Here is a 14944-nt window from a genome sequence, read left to right on the forward strand (position 1 = left end):
TTTCTTTCGTTAAGTAATGTCTGAATTATTCCTGTGTCCCTTGAAAGAATGTCTGGCATGCCAATGTCAACCACCAGGGAGGGCAGACAAATGATCAACTGCAGGGCTTCCCACTTCTGCTCAGCCAGCCAGCCAGCTGCTTGTGGCTTCTGCACCTGTCCTGGGTTTTAAGGACAATTAGATCTTTATGGATCCATTTATCTCATTCTTTCCAAAGATCAGATATTAAAAGAGGCAAGTGCCCACACCTTGCAGATGAACTCTAGGAACTAAGGCTGTCACCTGTCCTAATGATAGTACCCCCTCATTAATGTATTTAGATCAAAAAGACACAGGGAGACAATTATTGCAGATATAAAGGGTTTGTTTTGGGGTTTTTTTTTGTTTTTGTTTTTTTACAGAAAGGCAACTACTGTATGTGTCACAGTGCAGGGTAACTGCACCTGGATTTCTCCTCTGTGATTCTTCAAGGGCAATCTTGATTCTTTGATCTTCAGCTATTACTGTTTTAGGCAGAGACCACTGTCTGACTCCCTCTTCACCAGGAGCCTTCCTTGCCTACACTGTGATATCCTCCGAAAGCCAGACCACTTAAAAGGCAAGCACCTGCGCTTTGCTTTCTCTCCAGAGACTATGAATAGCATAAATATCCCATAGTTAAAAGTTAGCACCTCATTCTTAATAAGCAAGCACACTTATTCTTAAGGTGAAAGCATTATAGAGAAAACATATTAAAAACGTTTAAAGAACCTGTCTGCATGTTAAAAATCTTACTAGAAGTCACTCCACCTCCAACCATGAGCTCTGGTAGATGTCAGTCCTTCAAAACCCACAAATGGATTTTTATCAAGTTCACAACTATCTCATATTCAGAACCAGAACAACCATGAATAGTTTAGTCTTTCCTTTATACAGCTTGGGTCTTTGATCTTAGCTTTGTGATCAGCAGACAAAGGCCCATTCCTCAGGGTGTAGCTTCAAAAGTTTAGGTTTTCATTCATCACCCCATAGATATTTCCCATGAAAGCCACTTAACACTTTTTGTTCCAAAAGTCCATTATTAGCTGGCACGTTGTTCAATATAGTCCTTTGAACCCCCCAGGTCTCACATCTGTCACATCTTCCCCCCCCCCCCCCTTGGAGGTTACATACAATGCTAGCCCACAATAATATATAAACAATTCATTTAATACAATGGACCCCAAAGATACTTAAATTTAATTCACCAAGGTCTCCCAAAGATATTGCAGGAAGCTGTCATATCCCACTGTATATAACAAACATTCAGCTCTAATAAGTTGTTACCATTATCGGTCAGTGCAATGTCTAGATTTTTCTAGTTAAACTAGACATTTGGTAAGTGCTACAAAAACAAATTCAAGAGCCAAATTAGTTGATGTATGGAAAAAATTATAGTTAAGAAGCCTTTAAGCTGTCAACACATCTCTGTGTACAGGGCTGGTTAACTCTGGAGAACTTCTTTGCATTAGGTGGGACATTTTCCCTTGCCAAAATTATTTTAAGTTTGCATGTATTTGTCAATTTGAATATCAAGAAAGAACAGTTTAAAATATGTTCTTGGTACTGCATAGCCTCAGACAGAGATAAAAGTAAAGTTACCAAAGAGTCACTTCATTGAATGACAAGCAAAATATTCAGTCAACATCCAGCAGCATTTTAGTATATATAGTGTGGGTGTAAGGGCAGATGTGTATGTGTGCCCATTTAAAAGTCACCTTACAACATTCATTTGCTACTTTTATAGACAGCAAATGGATTTCTCTGCAAATATTTCACTACCCCATTTCAGGATAGCTGTGAGAACCCATCATGTTTTCAGGACAGATTAGAATGACATTTAATGTTGCATTATGTTCTGGTCATATTCCCCATATGTAATGGCATCATTGTGTTGGTTGGGGTATGTAAAGTCTTCATTCAGTATTATATGGTGCATTTTAAGATTTCTTTTCCTGATACATCAAGCTGAGGAAGAACTTGTTAAAAAATCATTGCTATCTAACGTGCTAAAATGTTGATCTACTGAGTCACCCTTAACATTACTTTACACACATTTTCAACTGAATAAAATGTGAGAAGTGACATTTCAGTTCATTTTTTTTCATTTATCCGCTTCAAGGGAGAATAAACAGATTTACAATTAATGTACAAAGCCATTTTCTCTTTGTGATGTAATAAACAGTTTGATAACTCATTAGCTTCCTTCCCTCTATGACTACTGCCACTGTGAAGAACCAGTTGGTTTTGTTCCGCACACCCACTTTAGAAACAAACACTATGCACGTGGCTTGTTGTGCACTGACTCCCCTCATATTGCTTCTCAAGGGACTTTTTTTTGTTGAAATACTCCATGAACAATATGAACTAGTGAGATTATGGCATCATAAATTTGAGCAAGTGAGCATGGGATTTTTTAGGCAGATGCTTTGTTTTTGTTAACACCTATTTAACACTAATGATTGACTAACATTTGGAGAAAAGTTCTTTTTGTTAAACATTCAAACAAACTCTCCCTCCTTTTTCAATAGTGGGCTAAGAAAGCTCTTACTCCAATTCTTTAGAGCTTCAAAAAGTCCTCTACCCAAAACAGGGTAGACAAAATTTTATATTTGTAAAGTTAAAAAAAAAAAGTAGAACTTTTAAAAATCCCAATATTTCTGAGACGCCTTCACATATCATAAAGAAGCAACAGAGGGTACAAGCCCAATTCTCTTCCCCTTGTAGGCCATCTTTAAAGTTCCTTTACATCCCTCCTCCTCACCACATTCTATTTATTATTATTCTTGTTTATAGAAGGACTTTCTATGCTTTTGGCTATAAATCACAAACCAGTGCTACTTCTAAAGCGTTATCCGCACTGCAGTGTAATGACTGCATGGCATCTCTCCAAGTCCTGCACCCACTGAATTTCAAGGCTGTAAACCACACCCTACTGCACTGATGAGAGTCCGGTAAAAATAAGAGACCTTCCTTCTCTAAACTTACCTTTAACAAGTTCTCTCACAATGCAGAGTCCATAATAAATATAGAGGCAGGAGCTGCCGCACTCTAGAAATCAATATTTGTCATTAAAACACTGAGTATTATCATAGCAAAGATAATAGGTGGCTGTGGTATATCTAGAGCATTACCACCGGAGTTTATTATTTTTGTTTTTTGGCAGTAGCACCTACTATCTCCACTCAAGATCAGGGTCCCATTGTGCTAGGCACTGTACAAAAACATAGTAAGAGACAGACCTTGCCCTAAAGCACTCATAGTCTAACTAGTATAGAAATGAATACTACTTAGAGTTTGGTCTCTTCCCTGTTTTCCATTTATTCAGACTATTTCCTGTTCATTGCCAAAGTCTCATTAGAAAATCCACAGTATTTTCAACCAAGTAATGTATCAGTACAGAAATGCAGGTCCATTCGTAAAAGCCTTAACTTACCATTGACGGGAAAAACTGAATGCATCCTTGACCTGTCCACATCTTAAAACAAAGGGGAATGGATGGCTATCCACCAGGGAAGCATGTCTGTGTTACCAGGGAAACAAACAGCAAAAATAAAGGAACCCTCAGTGTTCTTGTCATTTAGATTTTTTTCAGCTGGAAACAGGGCCTGTGTTAAAATAATGGAGACATTGTTCTGCCTTCAGGACTGTGTGCTGTCCTCACTGGATGACAGACATATCTTTCTCCCCATCATGTTGTCACTCATAAGGAGAGCCACTCAGTTATGTATTCAGAGGAGAACCATTGATATTTTCTAATCCTTGGGCAGTGTGCAATGCACCCATCTTCCAATGAATTCCAACGCCCCCAAACTGTGTTCACGGTAAATGTCTCATATTAATCAGGGCCGAAGCTAATAAGTATTTTTGGACACTGGTAAAGAGGAGTTGGACTTAAAATGAGTGCATGGTGGGCAGTAAGGGATACAAAGGAACTTTTAAAGGTGACCTGCAAAGGGAAGAAATTGGGCTTGTGCCCTCTTTTGCTTCTTTATGCTATATAAAAAGGGCTCAGGAGTTGGTGGTGATTCAGTATGTGTTATTCGTCCCTGTGAGTCAGTATTGGAAACATGCATCAGCTGGACGTTAGGAGGGGAGATGTTGTAATGTTGGAGATGCCATATTTCAAATGAGATGCAAAACTGGGACACTGTGTACTTGCTGTCAATGAAAGGTACTATGTAAGTGCAAGATTATCGTTCTAACTCAAGTATGTATGAAATATTGTGCCTTGTCCTTAAATTATGGCTCGTGATCCTGTACTGTCAAAGTCAATGGGAGCTTGGCTGCTCCTTTCAATGAGCATACGATGAAGTCCCCTGTGACTAATTGTTCTCCCATCCAGATCACAACAATTACATGAAGAGATGGAGACAAAAGAGAGAGAGATTCATTGCAATTGGTATTTTTTCTGAGGTGTGTGTCTTCAGCCTCCTGATGGAACTTGACGTTTGAAACAAACCCTCAATACCTAGCATCAGAACCATATTCTCCAAGATGAGGGCTGGATGGGACTTGCTTCAGAACTATTGATCAGTGTTGTACTTACTTGCTGCGTAATCTTGGACAAGTCACTTGATGTCTCTGCCTTGGTTTCCCAATCTGCAAAATTCTTATCTCACAGAGAAGTGTTTTAAGGATTAATGACTCAAGACTGGTAGAGTGCTTTGAATAGGTAAAGCACAACATAAGTGTTTAGTAGTATTAACAGGCAGAGAGGTCACTGCTGAGTAATGTGCATGTATGGAGTACACACGGAGGGATATTTTTTCACTCAACAAGATATTTTGGGCAAATGTTGGAATATAAACTTTCCATGGCAGTTGGTTTTGGGTAGTTCAGAGTGGCAGTTGAGTTTGAGTGGATGGAACATAGATCAGCCATAACCTATTAGAGCAGTGATCCAGCTCATCCAGTATCCGACGGTTACTATGACAACCAGAAAATCTATGACATCTATCGGGCTGACAGTGGCCAGTATCAGATATGTCAGAGTAAAGTGCAAGAAACACGACATGGACAATTTACAATAACCATCCCGTGGGAGGAAATTTCTTTCTACTGGTTCAGTTAAACCTGAAGCATGAGGATTTATACCTTATGATTTTTATTCTTCATATATAATGTCCATTTAAAAAAAATAAATTTAAATGGAGATTTTATATATATATATATATATATATATATAAAATCTCCATTTAAAAAAAATCCTGCTACATTCTAGCTAATGGTATCTAGAGGCAATGAGTTATCTAGGTTAATTATGCATTGTGTAAAAAAAGTATTTCCTTTTTATCTCTTAAATTTTCTGCCTTTAAGTTAATCAGCTGTCCTCTTGCTCTTGTTAAAGAGCCACACCGAAATTACCTTCTTTGTCCCATTCATTTTATATATCACTCTTTTATCCCCTCTTTTTTGTTACCTTTCTCCTCTCTTATTTGATTCCTCTGACGACAGGATTAGGGTGCTTGGTTTGGGGCACTGTGGCAGAGGATAGACATCAAGACGCTTAAATAAAAAGTAACCATCTGTGCCCTGTCAATGCTAACATTTGGGTGAGAAAACCTGTATTTGTGCTGGAAATGGCCCACCTTGATTATCAAACACATTTTAAAGAGAGTGGTCACTTTGGATGGGCTATTACCAGCAGGAGAGTGAGTTTGTGTGTGTGTGGGGGGGGGAGCGGAGGGTGAGAAAACCTGGATTTGTGCTGGAAATGGTCCAACTTGATGATCACTTTAGATAAGCTATTACCAGCAGGAGAGTGGGGTGGGAGGATTGTTTCATGGTCTCTGTGTATATAATGTCTTCTGCAGTTTCCACAGTATGCATCCGATGAAGTGAGCTGTAGCTCACGAAAGCTCATGCTCAAATAAATTGGTTAGTCTCTAAGGTGCCACAAGTACTCCTTTTCTTTTTGCGAATACAGACTAACACGGCTGTTACTCTGAAATTTGCACCATTGCTACCAATGATGGAGCTGAAATTACTATATCAAGAATAGGAAATGTTTGGCAAAAAAAATCTACTGTATTGGCCCCATAAATGTTTACAAAGGGCTGTTTCCTAGTGTTTTTCTCATTGCATTAACTTTTTATCATGGAAATTTGATTTTTTCCTTGTACTTACAACTAGCTGAGAATAACACTGAAATCAGTACTGAGGAGGTGGAAGTATACAACAGGAAAAATGCACACTAGTTTTCTGGATATTGAAATGTGGAACTATGACTAACCACAACTCACACATGATTTACTGATTACAACCCATCATCTCAAGGGCAACTATAAAAGTGAATTATGTTATTCTAATTCGTAAACTCTACTGCCCCCCTTACCTCCCACTGAAGTCAGTAAGAATTAAAGATGTACAGTAGGAGGTCCTAAGAAACAAATGACTCAGTATTGGTTAGGAATAAATGAGGTGAGGGGGGCAAATACTATTGTGAAGTATCTATGTAACATAGGTTGGGACTCAGGGTTAAAGCCATGAATGGCAGAATGAGGGATTCTGGTCATTCTTAGTTTATTATGGTGAAGTGCTCCTCCTAGTCTGAGTACACGCCTCCCAGCTCCTGCTGGCCTCAGGAGTTAAGAGTGCAGAACCAAAGCAAACCAGCCTTTGTATTTATTTTGTCTCTTGAAAGAGAAGATCGAAGGCAAAAATAAATAATGATAAAAATCATACCTAACTCTTTTAGAGCACTTTCCAGCTCTAGATCTCAAAGCAATTTACAAAGAGGAGGAATAGGTTTAAACTTTCAAAATAGCACAGGGCATTTTAGACAAATCTTCCATTAAAATTAATGGAAGATGCGTATCTAAATCCCTCAGACTGCTCTGAAAAAAAAAATCAACCATAAGTCATTGCTGCTTTTTCTTTCCTGTGTCAAAACAAACTTCTCTGTTCCCACCCATTTTTCTGTATGCCAAATGTTGTAATTAGCATCATAATTATTGGGGCCACCTTAGAATTAGAATTTGGACTACTGATTACCTTGCCTTTTTCTTATCTCTCGCTGTCTATTGAAATGTAATTGTTTTCCTTTGTCTCCTTTAAACAATAGTGTGTACTAATCAGAAACAAAAAACAAGACAGGAAAAGGAAAGATTAAAAAAAATCCTGCCTGCGAGAAAGCGTGCAGGGTGTCAGCTGGAGTGAGGTGGAGCTGTCCCCAGAAACGATAATTCAGGGGTCAGGCCATGGCAAGCACCAAGGGAAATGAAGGGGGCTAAGATCCCCTTTTCCTGGCACTAGCGGTGGCAGAATGCTTCTGTCCCCAAGGAGTTCAAGGGGCCCCGATGTACTCTTATCCCCAACCTACCCCTCATCTTATTGAATCTGGAAGTTTTAACAAGTGTTAGTATGGGGGAGGATGTATTTTGGGGCTTTGTGGAAACAACCATTAGTATTGTAGAGAGCCGGCGAGAGGCTCCCCAGGGAGGAGTCGCTGCGTGGCAGGGGGCCCTGTTGGGCAGCTCTTGTGTTCGCCCTCTTTCACTGAGCCCACTTCTCCGCCGTGCCCCGCAGAGCGCGGCTTTCACTGTCGGGCTGCGGCCATTGGTCCTGGTCGCCACCGTCCCTCTGGCGAGCCGAGCCTGCTACCACTGGCCCTCTGCGGGATCTCCCTGGGCGGACGGGGGTTCGCGGCGGTTACGTTCTCCTTGAGCCTGGGCCAAGACCGCCCTCCGTGGCAACGGCCCAGGGCCCCAGGCTCTGTCTGCCCCCAGTCCCAGCCCGGCAGCGTGGCTCTGCGCGCACCGCTCACCCCGCCGCCGCTCCGCGAATGAAGCGGCTCGGGGGCGCAGACGGCAGCCGCCCCGCGACGCGACGCGACGCGAGCTGAGGGGGACACAGTGTAGCGAGGCGGAGTCCCCGGGCGGGGCTCGCGGTCGCCGGAGGACCCCGCACGCGCCGCCTATTATTTATAATCCCCGTCTCCCGGGCCAGACTGCGCGCAGCAGCCTCGCTCTGGCGCGAGGCCTCCATTCCCATTGGACACCCACAGCGTTCCACTTCTTTGCACGTAGGGAACGCAGGTCGCAAACGGCTCGACCACGCGTTCCCTTGTCTCGCGCTCTCCCCCCGAAAGAGGAGGAGGAGGAAGGGGGATTTGGCGTCGCGCGCTTTCCCGGGGGCTGACTGGTGGAGCGCGCTGGCTCTCACGCTCTCCCCCTCCCGGCACGCGCGTTCTGATTGGCCGCAGCCACCGTTCTTCGGAGACGGTTTAACTGCAGCAGCCCGGCAGCGAGGCTCAGGGAGAGGAAAACAAAACAAAGGAGCCTAGCGGGCGCGGGATGCCTCGGCCGCCTCTCGGTCCCGAGGGGAGGAGACTCGGGCCCGGCCCCCGGCTCCCCTGATGACCCTGGGCGCTGCAGCCGCCGCCGCCGCGGGGAAGACGCCCCTGAGCCTGGGGAGGGGGACGGACCCCCCCCCCCCCGGCGCACGCAGAGCCGCCACCTGAGCGGGGCATGAGGGGCCAGTGACACTAGACCCGCCCCTGGCCCCAGCGACGGAGGCTGCGCCTTCCCCGCGCCAAGCCAGCCCCCCGCGGAGGGAGGGAACGGGGGGACCCACAGCTGCGCGGAGCCCGCGGGGGTCCGGCCCGGGCAGCCGAGCCGCCGGTGAGTACCCAGCCCGCGCAGCGAACCCGGCAACCGCTCCCCCAACCCGAGGGACCCGCCGCCCCGGTCCGTAGCCAGCCGTGGCCTTGCCTCCCCGCGCCTCAAGGACCCGGCGGCGGCTTTTGGTGAGGCGGGAAGCCGAGGCAACTTTCCTGGCTTGGCCCGGCGGGCTCGGGCTCTATTTATAGCGCCTGGAAGTGACGGCAGAGCTGCCCGACCGGCTGCAGCCGCCGTGTTACCGGGCGGATTGTGAGGCCTTGCATTGCTGCGGGGGTAGCAGACCAGAGGGCGCCGCGGCTCCAGAGGGCGGCTCGCCCCTTCCCAGCCCGGCGGATTCCCGATAGTTCGCCTCTAGCTGTCCCAGCGCAGCGCCCGACCCGCCTCCCCGGCTGGAGCGGGCTAACTCGGCCAGCCCCCGCGGGCAGGCGCCTGCCAGGCGCGGGGCTTTGTTTGTAAACAGTGGGGACGCTGCGAGCCCTTTCCGAGGTCCTGCGGTGCGATCCGGGGCAGGCCGCGGCGCACGGAGGCTGCAGGGATCGCTGCTGGGGCCGGAGGTCGCTTGGCCGGACTGCAGAGCCCTGACGGATCAGGGTCCCCCCCACCTTGCATGCAAAGCCCTGTGAAATCTCCCCCTCCCCCGGCTGCTGCTGCTGCACAACCGTGCCCAGGGCTGAGGCGCGGGCAGGTTGAAGGGACTGATCTCTGTTGCCTTCTTCGCTGCTGCGGCTTTTATGAAAAGTTACATTGTCCTGTAAGCCTCGTAGATACTGTTGCAAACGAAAAGCAGCACCATTTACACAGGTAACTTTGCTTGCTGATACTGAGGCTGAAAACTTATTTGCAAAACGAGCTTGAAATAGAATTAAACAGAAGAATAATCGCTTACTATTTAAAACTTTCCAGAGGGGAAACCAAGATCGATCTGTGGAGGTAACTTTCAGCTTAATTGTGTTTGTTTTAATTTATCTATACACTGGCTACTAAAAATCAGGAATGAGATTTAATAATTGTCGATATGATGTATTGCAGTGTGTTTTGCTTGAGCTGAAAACATGGAACCGTATCTGATTAAATTGACTTTCGTGCGTTTCTTTTTTAAAAAGGAAGTGTACTCGAATGGCAGTTTGTGCATTTAAAACAAAAAAACCGTGTCGGGCTTGTTGGTGCCAGACAAAACGTTCATTTCCCCCCTTCCCGCATTTTTGTATTGAATGGATTAGGAGAGAGGCCCCTTAAATACTCAGGAGCCTTGAGTTAACTATTTTCTACTTTATTTTATTTTTGTCATTACAATTCCCGGTATGAGTCTTGAATTGAGCTTACTAAGAGTGGTGCGAAAACAGCCTAGACAGTCATTCAACTGAATTAACTACTAAGTTGTCAAGAAACCGATATATTTTGGTTGAATTAATATATCTAACTTAGCTATGAATTTCTTAAGGACTGAGAATTTTAGTCTGTAGTTGCCTTGTTGCTGACTTAGGTGCCAAACTTAAATACATTTCAAATCAGGAATAGGTTTGAGAAGTCTCTTGTTTTAAATCATGAAAAGGGAGTCAAAGGTTTACACACAACTCTATAAGGTAACCTCTCCAAAAAATAAGCTGTTAGGAATAACAATGAGAAATGTTACGAAGATGGCATATTTATTAAATGTTAAAAGCTTTGAGCTACAAGTCAGCTGCTATCCTTCTTAAACAAGATAGACTAAAATGTTCAGTTACATAGATCTGAAATTCCAGTACTAATGTCGGTTACCTGGTGGATAATCGTACTGTCCTTAGACTACATCTGCTTTAACATGCTTCCTCTCATTGTTTGTTTACACATCCGGGAGCATGGTTGGGGACTGCCCACTTCATTAGGATTGGCTGATACTTGGCTACCATATTTGGACATCCCATTCAGTGATGTCATGCTGCTAGATGGCAGCAGAACTGAAATTACATGATGAAATCTATGAATTGTAAGTTCAGATTTAAATGCTAAGTTTCTTTGTTCAAATAGTTAGCATGTTTTAAGAATTGTAAACGTTGTCAGCCTCCAATAATGGAGGGATCAAGAAGCAGTTTTCAAGGTGAAACTGAGAATTATCTTTAAAATGTTAGTTTCTGAAGCTCCATCTCCTATACCACACCCTCCAACATGCACTCTAATACGGAAATTTATTTTGTTTTTAATATTTTTGAATAGTAAGAATCATTCCTCTTAACTCTGAACCCTTTTGCAACTGGCCCTCTTATTTCTGTTGCTAGATGATTGTGCAGAGTTGAGATATTAACCCATAAGTAGACATTTAAAGTAAATTTGGATACTGTTGAGATTGTTTGACTGCTAGATTTTGTCATGGTGTTTGTATGTGCTCAACACGAAGCTAGTTTATGCATGGTATCTAAGAGCTGTAACTTTTGACACTGCAAGGAGGAAGGTAAAATGCTGAACATCTTTGATCCTGATGAATTTTATAAATATAATTCCTTGCATAATGACAGGTTTCAGAGGAACAGCCGATTATTTGAGCATGAGCTTTCGTGAGCTACAGCTCACTTCATCAGATGTTTACCGTGGAAACTGCAGCAGACTTTATATACACACAGAGAATATGAAACAATACCTCCTCCCACCCCACTGTCCTGCTGGTAATAGTTTATCTAAAGTGATCAACAGGTGGGCCATTTCCAGCACAAACCCAGGTTTTCTCACCCTCCACCCCCCCACACAAATTCACTCTCCTGCTGGTGCTAGCCCATCCAAAGTGACAACTCTTTACATAGTCAAGTCGGGCTATTTCCTGCATAGATCCAGGTTTTCTCACATCCCCCCCCACCCCCATACACACACAAACTCACTCTCCTGCTGGTAATAGCTCATCAAAACTGACTACTCTCCAAGTTTAAATCCAAGTTAAACCAGAACATCTGGGGGGGGGGGGGGTAGGAAAAAACAAGAGGAAACAGGCTACCTTGCATAATGACTTAGCCACTCCCAGTCTCTATTTGGGGGATGTGAGAAAACCTATTCTGCTGCAGTTTCCACGGTAAACATCTGATGAAGTGAGCTGTAGCTCACGAAAGCTCATGCTCAAATAAATTGGTTAGTCTCTAAGGTGCCACAAGTACTCCTTTTCTTTTTATAAATATAATTATTAGTAACCTAGAATAAGGAACTAACTTTTGGAGTATCTTTAAGGCTAGTACTTCTTGAGTCATATATGCCATAGTTTAAAAGATGGTTAGACTGTACATATTTGCAGACTTATTTTCATGTATTATGCTTGTGGTTATTGCTTTCCAATCAAGAAAAGAGGTTAAGTACTCCAATATGTTCTTGGATTATGTGCTTTTTGGGGGACTGGGAGCTGTTTTTTCTAATTTTCATCATGTGTCATGGATACAATTTTATATTTTCTCGTTATTATTTAGTGGCTTTTTTCTTTTTGACAGCAGTGAAATAGAGTGTGTTGAGTTATTTAAACAGGGAAAAAATACACTGAAGTCATGTGGTTTCTGCATCTTGGCATCAGAGAAACAATTTCTATTTTAACTAGCAAATAAAAGGCTTTGCTCTGAGGGTTATTATTTAACTCTCCATCTTTTCCCAACATGATTTATATTTTGAAAACTAGTGATAGTAAAATTCAGAACTTTCTAAGTCACTCAATTAATGCCTTCAGGGATACAGATAGTAAGCCTGTAACCTAATATTTGGTTCCCCTTTGGACAACAGCTAAAGGAGTTTGAGTTGGTAAAGTTCTTTTATGACACATCTTATAAAAGGAATCTGCCAATTTAAAAAAAATTAATTCCACCTAACACTGAAGTTATGAGCTGTGTATAATTTTTTTAATGAGGAAACCCAAAATAAATCAGGAGCAAATGGTATTCTTTACTAATCACATATTGAATGAGTGCCCTAAGGCCCCAGTCAGGATGTGGGGAGCACTGGGTCATGAATTGTACGAACATTCAAGAAGACCGTTCCTGCCTGGAAGGGCATAAAGCCTAAAAGCCACAAGACCAGATAAATTGTTGGGGGGAGGGAGGAGGTTCAGGCTATATCATGATAGTTTACGTGCCTTTGCTACTTTTATGTGTTAGAGTGAGGGAGAATGGATGAGGGAAATAAATCAACAACACTCTTGAGGGTGAAGAGGAGGAGAGTGTGGTGTTATGGAGAGAGAAAGAAGGATGGCAGGGGAAATAAGGCTGTTAATAGAGAGATAGTGAGGGAGGAGTTGGAAGGAGGAGAAGGCAAACAGCCAGTCAGAAGAGACTGAAAGTGCAGATCTGATGACATCACTGTTGTCCAGTAACTGAAAATGTATTGCTGCAGCTCCTGCTTCCCAGAGGCCTGCAAGTAGCAAGCCTCTCCATCAGAAATTCCTGCTATTCCTTCCCTAAACTCATATTGCTGAAGGGAAGGGCACATAGAGGCTGGTATCTTGAATTGCACAATTTGGAATCTGTGTAAAACTTCTCATTTTTTGACTTCAGAATTCTGTGTAAATTCAGATTTTCAGGGAAACCTGTGGGTCATGGTCTTGGCTAGACATTTGTGGTCTAAGTAGCAATAATATGCAATTGTCATGGTTCTTGACAGTCACTGCAGTTCAGAGCCCTGTGGGAAGCAGCTCTGGAAACTGACCCTAGACATGTTTGGTTTTTTTACTTCTTAGCACAGTTATGGGCAGTAGTGCTTTTTCTCTGGCACTTTTTATCTGCAGGCTTAGGGAGAGAAAATTGCATTGACTTAGTTCAGGTTTGGAAGCTTGCTTGCCTCCCCCCTCCCCTTTTTTTTGTTTGTTTTGAAGCAACATAGGAAGGACTGCTTTATGATGTGCAAAAACCTGTGGGGTCTCTCTCCTTGGAGATGAGGAGAATGTGGCTTTGCCAAAGGAGCTCTGGGAGGTCTTGGGAATGTTTGAGGTCAACACTTTTTAATTGAAGGGGTAAAAATGTCAAGTCTTTAACAAAAGACTTCCTTTACTCAAGTTTCCATCACTTGGATTTAAATGAAACTCAAACTAGAGTTTTAAACAGTCTGACTTTAGAGTAGAAGGGATATTTTAAATTGGTTAACTTTCACTCGATTACCTCTTGTAATGTCATTATTTCACTAGTTCTTCAGTCATCATCCTAAGAGGCCTGATCCAAAGCTCTACAATTTCTGTGTGTATTTTTTACTTTAGAAACTAAGATCCTGTTTAGTCTTGGAGTTTTGGGACCTGATACAAAGCCCAAACAGTGGTTTTGGATTAGGTCTAAAGTCTCCAAATCTGAGGGGGTAGGGATATGGACAACTTTCAGGGTTTCTTAAGAGGTCATAGAGAAATGAGAGAGCAGAAGCCCCCCTGTCCTCCATTTGCAGGTTACCAAATCTGCAGAAATTGGCTTGGTCCTCTCCCTGCTACCTGGGTAGTGGATTTTTCAAGCCCTGATGGATTTTTGAGGGGTGGTTTCTTTCTTTGCATGTACATTGCATTTCTCCATAGTAGTTTTATACTTCTAATACTATCCTTAGATCTTAAAACGCAATGATATTTCATGATGGCTATGCCAAGAGAATATAATGATGCCATAGTGATGTGCATTGTAATTCATCCTGTATTGAAACTGACAGGAGTAGCAGCCTACAATAAAGAATTTTTTGACACACGTCCTTGTCGCTGGCAAGGATGGGGAAAGGAAATATAAAAATGTATGACAACTTAATAGGTTTATAGTAAAACATTTTACATTGGGGTTAGGTCTACAATATTGGTGTTTATCCATGTGTCTTATTTGTCTAGATTTATTTCATATGTACCTATCTTGGGCTCTGGATGCATGTTCACTCTAAAATCCGTGCATATTAGGTGAACATTCAAAAACTGTGAAATTAGTTACCTGCCAGATCCTTTCCATTCTTCATACTTCATCTTTCTTCACTCCTGCCCCCCCTTAAAAACTCTTGGGGAAAGCAGGTAGGCCTTGTTATGAACAGAGGATGTGCCCTTATTGGCAGCATGTTCCCATTACTTACTTATTTTTTTAATGTACACATCCCTCTAAGTTTTAGTTGAGGACTGTTTCCTTACAGTTAATTATGTACTATACAAATAGAATTCACTGAAGTTCTTTAATTTTTATAAAGTATGCACCCATCCTTTTATTAGCTTGAGGTAAAAATTCAAAAACAGCTGATGCACGTGGTCTTTATGCCTCCTGAAGCAGGCATTATATGCTCATATGGTTGTTTCTCAAGACAGTCTGATTTGTGATGATTTATTTATAAATTGCTTCCTCAAAGCAGTCAGTGGAATC

General features: G+C 42.9%; 1 protein-coding gene across 4 annotated transcripts in view; it reads left to right on the plus strand.

The window, feature by feature from the left end:
* Positions 1-7956: 7956 nt before the first annotated feature.
* YPEL1 (yippee like 1) overlaps positions 7957-14944 on the plus strand; it is a 39303-nt gene continuing 32315 nt past the window's right edge. Inside the window, exon 1 of one of the 4 annotated variants that reach the window (XM_048821952.2) lies at positions 7957-8642. The gene's annotated coding sequence lies outside the window, so the exon portion shown is untranslated. The other 3 variants (XM_048821955.2, XM_048821954.2, XM_048821956.2) reach the window with 3 other exon arrangements.

Source organism: Caretta caretta, chromosome 15, assembly GCF_965140235.1.
Source record: "Caretta caretta isolate rCarCar2 chromosome 15, rCarCar1.hap1, whole genome shotgun sequence".
In the NCBI taxonomy this organism is placed as follows: domain Eukaryota; kingdom Metazoa; phylum Chordata; order Testudines; family Cheloniidae; genus Caretta; species Caretta caretta.